The sequence below is a fragment of the Lepus europaeus genome, chromosome 6 (genome assembly GCF_033115175.1).
Source record: "Lepus europaeus isolate LE1 chromosome 6, mLepTim1.pri, whole genome shotgun sequence".
NCBI classification, from domain to species: Eukaryota; Metazoa; Chordata; class Mammalia; order Lagomorpha; family Leporidae; genus Lepus; species Lepus europaeus.
In genome coordinates, this window is record NC_084832.1 from 52,983,240 (window position 1) to 52,992,280 (window position 9,041).

General features: G+C 36.0%; 1 pseudogene; it reads right to left on the reverse strand.

Moving 5' to 3' along the window:
* Window positions 1-1,914: 1,914 nt before the first annotated feature.
* On the reverse strand, window positions 1,915-2,198 carry LOC133762315 (small ubiquitin-related modifier 2-like; annotated as a pseudogene).
* Between the last annotated feature and the right edge of the window lie 6,843 nt (window positions 2,199-9,041).

A 9,041-nucleotide genomic window follows, 5' to 3' on the forward strand; every position in this document is an offset into this window, starting at 1 on the left:
TTTTATGAAGCTTGCTACAACAATACATGTGCTTTTAAGATGGTTTTTCAGTGGTGACATGTAAAATGGACTATACTAGACAACATAAAGAAGATGAGCAGTCTAGATTGTAGATACAGATACTAGTCCTCATCGGTAACAACTGGAAAGGCAGTTTCAGTATGATACAGTCTCTTTCTAAACCATTATGTGTCACAACCTCCCAGGATTTCAGTTTCTATGTTACTGAATGATGTTGGCTGAATGCATAGTAATAGAAAAGATGTGACCCTTGGTAATACAGGAAGGAAAGAAATAGTGGGTAAAGAATCATAGATGAAGCCAAAACCCATGAGACTGGAAGAATGAAAAGATTGTTAATAATAATAATGGAAATTTGTGCTTTGGAAAGATGGTAATAAATTCTCACAATGTCATTAATAGCATCTTATCTTAAATTCTAAAAATGTTCCCAATTTCATACTGATTTATCAGTTAAAACAAACCTGCATTTTCAGTGCATTTAACATGGTTCATACAAATACAACAATGTCCAAAGTACACTACATATAGACAGTGAATAACTGAACAAAAATAAGTAGAAAATATTATGTAAGGGGAAGAAATTAAAAATGACAATTTAAATTAAAGGAAAAAGCATTTTTAGGCACCATTATAAACACTGCCTTTTAAGAAAATTGCAAATTATTGACAATAAAACAATTCACATTCTATAAAAAATAAATGCTTATCTATTTTCAAAATCACTGTAATTTTTCTCTAACAAGGATCTTTGTCATGAAAAAATACTTTAAAAATTGTTTTCCTATGATCTAATGTTTGTCTTTTTGATGGTTCATGATTTTTGATTGAGTTAAAATTTTTCTTTGAGATTCATCCAATCAGAAGTTTAATTTTGTAGAAAAGAAAATATCAACTTTGTCACAATATTCAGCTCACTGTTTTCATGACTGTCATTGATGACAGATTTTACGAACGACAGGACCATTCACAATTTTCAGCAGAGAATGGTATATGGTAAATTTTTTGTAAATAAAGCATTGTCACATTCATTTTACTTAATTCTCATTTGAGCATCTGAGAAAGATCTGAGTATCCTCCTATTGCACGTAAAGTGTCTGACATTGAGACATTAAGTTAATTGCCAACCATCCCTAAATTCTCTGTATAACTCAAAGAGCTGACCACCTTCTTCCACCTGTCAGATACTTTTCAACTGTCAGCAATATTACTATAAAATTATGATCACTGTAGAACAATTATGTGCTTCTATAGAGAGAAAAATCTGTATATACTTCTATGTATGTTAGGGAAGAAACGTCCCAGTATGAACAATCTCTCACAAAATACTCTGAACAATGCCAAGTCTGGAATCAGAAGGAATTTACAAGTATCCATCATTACCATGGTTCAAATTCATTTAAAATTTTATTATTCACCCTGACATAGGAAACTTTGGGAAACCTGTATGTGACACAATGATCTTTGCTATTTAGATTGAAGTTACTAGTTCTGTCCCAAAATCATATTTTAACTGATTATGTTTCCCTGATGTGTAACTTATCCTTTTTGAATCACACAAAGATAAGAGCTGAATGAGCATACCACTAATAGAGAAAGGGGATATTTTCACAGAACCAGTATTTTCCTCATTCCATCTCCAATGGATGTGAATCAACACATACCATTGGTCATTTAGTAAAAAAAGAGAGGGAGGGGGAAAAATGCAAGATGCTTGTGTACATACACCAGTGACTTTATGTACAATAAAGGAGTGGGGAAGGGAAAATGAAAGAATGGAGAAAACTATGCTGTGACAGTAAGGACGTGATGGAACCAAACTAGTTTTCTAATTGAGAATAAGTAGTTAGTCTATGAGAAGAGAGCTCTGGAGCAAAACAGCAGGTTCCCTTGTTAGTAGACACCTCCTGTCTGGGGCTGGAACACATCAAGTGTATCTTCTTCCTCCATTTCCAACTTGCAGGTATGTCTGATTCATTGATTGGCTGCCCATCTATTATGAACCTGATCTGCCTCATTGACAAATCCTGTCATTCACAATAGGCTTTCATTAGTTTACTAAGTGGTGTATGCCTCTTAATCTTAAACTGCACCACAGAACCATCCTGCCTTGCCACATTCAAATTAATATGATCGTTGTTCTGTCTTGATTTTTCCTTGGGCTTTGCACCAGCCATGATCATCACTGGCGACTTCTTAGCAGCCACTTCCTGAACGGGGTACCAGGTCTGCACCAAAGGAGCACAAGGGCAACAGGAGTGGCACAAGAAGGAGGCGGCAGCCCCAGTCTCCTTGAAACCTCTGCAATTCAGCCACACTTTGCTCCATTCCTGCTTCCTGATTCCTTCCATCAGCTCACCTCCTCCTTTAACCCAAAGCATCCCTAACTGGTTTCCCTGAATTGTTCCTCTCCTAACCATATTCTACTACAAAGTGCTCCTGGTTTAAAATATAAATCATATTGTATCACTTTCCCCCGACCAAATCCTTCTGGTTTCCAAAGTCCCTCAATATGAAGTCACAAAGAAAGTTTCCTTAATATGGTTTAAGAGTTTCTTTGTGACCGGAACTCTGCTGCCCTCTCCAGACCGATCCAAATCCTGTTTCATCAAAGGATATTTTTATTAGCACACACAGAAAAAAAACTGTTCCAGGTAGAAGGAAAAACTTTGTAAAAGTAGAAGACACATAACAATGATACAGGTTAGAGTGGTTTAGAGATCAATTAGCAATGCTTCTGAGTGACTAGGGGGCTGGGATGAAAGGAGGCAGATAAACAAAAGGAGATTAAAAACCCCTATTCTAGATTGGGAAAGGTGGGATGGCCTTCACAGCCAGCTGTCAGGGGTCCTCACTCATATCTTGCTAAGACAATGTCTTGACTGGAACTGCATTTCAGAAAGTTCAGGATGTTTGCATCCATATAGGAGGTAGAGATTTAGGTCCACAAGAATAGTGATAGTTTAATAAAATCTGTGTAAAAGGGATTAGAGCACACACAAAAGTAATGATAGAGATGGAAAGAAAGTTAAAGGCTCCAGCGACATTTTGAGAAATGTGGTGAATTTTGAGGAGAAATGCATCAACCATGACATCAGGATTTTGAATTTGCTAGACTAGGTAGATTAGGTTGTCACTGATGAAAGTGAATGAAGGAATGAAGGGATTTTGCAGAGATCAGAACCAAACTTGTTATTTTTCTAATGCAATTCCAAAAGTTGTAAACACCATACTGTATATGGTATCATCATCATTATTATCAAGCAGTGCTATGTTAATAGCATTTTGAGTCCAGAGCTTGAATTATGGGTCATTTCTTTTACATGAAAGAAACCACATTCTAAATAGCACAGAAGGATATTACCTATCCTGCTTTAAGATCCTCCAGGGATGAACAACCGTAACAAACTGAGAAAGCCCTTCTTCCTAGCAACTAAGCATCTTTCCAGATGTCTTAGCCATGGCAGCAGCAGTTCGATGTGTTACAGAGTCCATTTGGACAATTTTTAAAGGGACTTGTGACATTCTAGTTTAACATAATCATGATTCTTAGAGTCTTTAAAATTCAAATGTGGGCAAAAAGCAAGTCTTCTGTTTGATCACAAGAACTATAAAGATGTAAAGAGAGAAAGGTCTGTCCTAGCATTTCAATAATATCTGTTTTCACTAGAAACAGGAGCAGACTTTAATCATCTCCACTCTAGTCTGGTCCAATACCTCAGAAAGCTGCAAGTACTGTGAATTCTGTCACACTAGCATAAAAAGCTTTTGTAGAAATTTCCCTAAGACACAGATGAAAAGAGTATACTTTCTCAGTTTCTGTTTGTCTCTCTCTCTCTCCGTGTCTCATAAACACAAATGTGTGCACAGAAATTATCTTTAATTGTTATAATTCTTTCACTTTCAATTAATATTTCACCTTTTAGTATATTCAGTTGTCAGGGATCAGTTCAATCAATTCGTATAAATTGCATATTTTGGGGGGATAACCGGGAATGCAAACTCATCTATCATGGAGGAGAGATTAGTGTGCCTTGAGGTTGGGAAGGCAGAACAAAAGAGTGGAGAACACCACCAGTCAACATATTTCAGATTATGCAAAGAGCACCTACTATATATCAGAGAGATTACTCATAAACCTCTGTTTCAATTATATCTATTTATTTTTGTGTGTGATGGCATTAAAACATGGAACACTTTATATTTAAAATATATTTCAGAAAATATATTTCATTTTGAAAAACCATTGGCACTTAAAAATAATCTTTCTGAATATATCATTTCCATGCTTAAATGGTCATCTAGTTTGATACTATCTTATGGAGAATAATAAATCTCAATAGTACTTCTATTACCTAGTATAACTGTGAGTAGGTAGCACTTAAGTTGAAGGAAGATTATTTCATTTTTATCTTTTCTGGAACACTGGAGGAAAGGCTTCTCATTGTCACTTTTCATTTGCAGGTAAACCTGTATTCATCGTGGGTTAACTGGTTATGACTACTCACTTTCACCTAATGTTTCCATATTTTTCCTCATAGAGTAATGTCTATGTTCATTCCAGAATGAATCATTTGTGGCTCTTTGACTTTTTATGGCTCATGGATTCCTAATGAATATTTAAGTTGTATTTGCATCACCCAATATACAACCCTTTCTAAGTAGCAAAGTTTTCATTTTGCAGGTGCAGTTTGATGCACATTCTCAAATATTAGTCAGGAATGTCTCCTTGGCTTACCCATAAAGGAATGGCTTACAAGCATTTATACTTGATATTTTTATTCTCCTTCATTTAATCAAGGGTTTTTACTAACTACAAATGATGTTCAAAATATTCATGGGAGATGTGAATTTTTTCTCCAAAACAAACTTACATTTTAATTCTATCTCGATTAGCTTTTTCATTTTTAAAAAATATTTTAATAGACATAAAAATTCTTCATATCTGGGGGTATCTTTGTGATGATTCATTATCATATAATGCACAGTCATTGCAAATCCAATCTTCTAGTTTTTAATAGAGAAATATACAATATGTTAAAGTTATCTACAGTCACTTTACAATGTAAAAGAACCCCATAACACCTACTCCTATGTGTTCTAATACTCATCAATGAACCTCTTCCCTTGTTTCCCTCTCTACTTCCTCCGCAGTCTCTGTAACTACCGCTACATTCTTAACTTCTATGAGACCACTTACTTTTCAAGAGTCTACATAAGAGTAAGATCATATCCTGTCTTTCTGTGCTTGGCTTATTTCACTTATTGTAATAACCTACAGTTCCATCCATGTTGCAAATGAAGAGATTTCATCTTTTTTTATGGCTGAATAATTTGTATTTTGTATATGTGCCACAATTTCTTTATCTACTCATGGGTGGGCAGGCACTTAAGTAATTTCCATTTCTTCATTAACTATTAGAAGTACCCTCAGGTGTGTTGGAAGAAATTACAGCAGACAACAAACCCATCACATGCCTGTTCTACACATAGTTATCTTATTCACACAAACAACATCTTAATATTTTTTTCTATAAATAAATGTTTGGTAATTTTCACAGAGACATACTATTCTCTAAATAAGGTGATATAATTTGGGAATTCCTATCTACACAAAACATTTTAGTGCTATACAAAAATAACCAAAAAGGACAAAACTATCATTCATGATTTTAAAACTTTTTAAGATTTAGGCAGTGGGTTATCATCTTTCTTTCAATAGTAACATGACAAACCTAAGATAATAGTCATCAATCACTATAACATACAAGAAATGAAAGAAAAAACATCTAGAACACAATTCTCTAATGATATATTATTTATGAATTTTTAAAAAGTATTTTTTCACTTTATTTGAAAGTTATAGTTACAGACAGAGAACAGGAGAGAAATAGTGACAGACAGAGAGAGGTCTTCTGTCTGCTGATTCACTCGCCACATGCTTGCCAGGTCTGGGTCCAGGTTGAAGCCAGGAGCCCAGAACACAATCTGCATCCCCAACTTGGGAGGCAGAGACTCAGGTACCTGAGTCATCATCTGGTGACTTAACACTGTGCATACTGGCAGGAAGCTGGATCAGAAGCAGTAGAGGACTATGATATGGGATGTGAACATCCCAATCAGTATCTCTAACCACCACAACAAAAACCTACACCTATTTGTAAATTTTAGAAGGTGTCCACTGACCAAGCAATAACACCTTTGAAGGAAGAGGTGTATATTCTCAGTAGCAGAAGCACATTTCTATACTGGGATTTACTTTACTTCAAAAACAGATTATCCAATGAATTTATTTATCTACATGTGGGCTGACAACTTCACATGCCAATGTTAATTTTCATAATTCTAGATTTAAATTTGTGCTCAACTACATAGAGAAAAGCATGAAGTATTTGGTATTTCAGAACATTTCTCAGCCTAATTAGTTTTCTATAATAGTGATCCTTTGGTCTCTAACAATTTACTTTTGTGAGGTTTTTATTTTATTTTTGGTGTGTGTGTGTGTGTTGTGTGTGTGTGTGTTTTGGACCAAAATGTTCACATTTAAGTTGCATAATTGTTTCATATTTGTTTTTTCCCAGAACTGTAAAATATGATCGAGAATAGTATTTATACATACACATTGAACATAAACAACATGATGTTTTGCTGTAGATAAACATTTTTAAACATTATATTTGTTTTAAACGTTATTTTTGCATTGTCTTTAGGTTATTTTTCTAAACTTTTATTCAGTACGAAGAATGTTTCTTGTTTCCATGAATCAATCCTTTCACTTCTGGGTTTCATTTACCTCTCTCCATGATGACAGTGGGGTGGGAGAGAGTTCTGGGAACATTTCATACAGCCTACGGCTTGAGAGGAAAGCAATACAAGAATGATTTCTTTCTCATTTATCCTATTCAGAGCATAACAGGACCAAATCTTAATAGTAAGTACTAACCTTGCACTAAACAGATCAATCTTTTCCATTAGATTTGTCACATGAGACACGAACTCAAATGTAATTGATTTCAAAGTCATGTGGCACAACAGCCACTATAGTATTTTTCCTATGATAGTCTCAATCAATAGACCTAGCAGTTTAACAAAAATAATTACATCAACATATCTGCTTTCCAGACACCATTTTGTTTTTAGGTATTAGTAACAGTTTGGTATTAGAAGAAATCCAATAAGTTAGAAGCAGGAAGGCGAAGAGTCTGTGTAACTAAGTGCTTAGGCCTCCTGGGTTCCAGTGATACTGATTGTCTCATTTTCTCAATCTTTTCACAGCTCCCAGCACAGCCCATCAGTCTTACGAGCAGGTCTAATAGTTCCTGGATTTGGAGTTTGATGCAGGCTTTGTATGAGCACATGCTTATATAAAAGCTAAAATAGGCAGGTATTAAAAGGATTAAGTGATTCAGTAGAGTATCTCAGCCAGCCATAATTCAAGACACAATAGTTCAAATCTTTCATTGCTGTTTTCTTTGATAAAATGTAGGTTTTAACCTTTTGGGAAGTTTCTTTCTACAGTGTCAGCAGCGACTCCAGACCTGTCAACTCAACAATACTTTACAACTAATGCCTTTCACAGTGACTGAGGTAGAGAAACGGATTGCAATAATACTGCCCGGGATTGAGTGACACTGGGAATGTAGCAGCAGACACTGGTTAGTTACTTTGTGTATGGAAATAGGTGAGCCGACATGACATGAAGAAAAAACAATATCGTTAGCAGAAAATCAAGGTGCAGGAAACAATGAAGTTATTCCATAGGGGACCTCAAAGACAAATACACACTATGTTTGAGTTAAAATTATAAACTATTAATATGCCATTTGAGTGCTTGAGAGTTTCCAAAGACTAATTTTTGTTTTCCTCAAAAGAGCAAATATTAATTAGTCATTAAAAGGTTGATAATTGATGTTTCTGTTTATACTGGTTATTAATTCATTTGTAGGTGCTGATTTCTTCTGTTGACTTCACAGGCTGTGACTGTCAATTAACTTCAATTTTGTCTTGTTCCCTAAGCAAATCTTTGAGTTATATATTTCTCTTCCCCATATCAAAACATAACTTTATTAACCAAAATAAAAGTATTTCTCTACAAAAGTAGCATTTGACCATTCAGCAGGCATTTATTGTTACATATTATCTTTCAACTATTGCATTAGATACAATAATAAGAAAACAGACAGGGGGGCCAGTGTGGTGGCATAGTGGGTAAAATCACTGCCTGTGATGCCTGAATCCCATATGGGTACCAGTTCATGTCCCAGCTACCCCACTTCTGATCCAGCTTCTTGCTAATGGCCTAAGAAAAACAGCGAAGATGACCCAAGTGTTTAGACCCCTGGCACCCACTAGGAAGACCTAAAAGAAGCTCCTGGCTCCTGGGTTTGGCCTGGCTCAGCTCCAGCTGTTGCAGTCATCTGGGAAGTGAACCATTGGATTGCAGAGCTCTCCCTCTGTGTCCCTCCCTTGGTGTAACACTGGCTTTCAAATAAATAAATAAATCTTAAAAAGGTGAGGGGAGTTGGAAGCATGGTATAGCAAGCTAAGCCTCCACCTACAGTACCTTCATCCTATATGAACTGGGTCATCTCCTGGCTGCTCCTCTTCCAATCCAACTCTGCTTATAGCCTAAGAAAGCAGTAGAAGATGGCCCAAGTGCTTGGGCCCCTGCACTCACGTGGAAGACCTGGAAAAAGCTCCTGGCTACTGGCTTCGCATCTGCTCAGTTCCAGCAATTGAGGCCATTTGTGGAGTGGATCAGTGTATGGAAGACACTGTCTTCTCTGACTCTCCCTCTCCTTGTCTGTAACTCTGTCTCTCAAATAAATAAATAAAATATTTTAAAAATTTAAAAGATTAAAAAAAAAAGAAAATGAAAACAGTCATGGTCCTCTCTGAGAGAGGAAGGAATCAGAACTGTGGTCAGAGACAGAAACCAGGAACACAAGCCAGGTCTCCCACACAGTTGACAGGAACTCAGTTACTTGAGTCATCAATACTGCCTCCCAGTGTCTGCACTG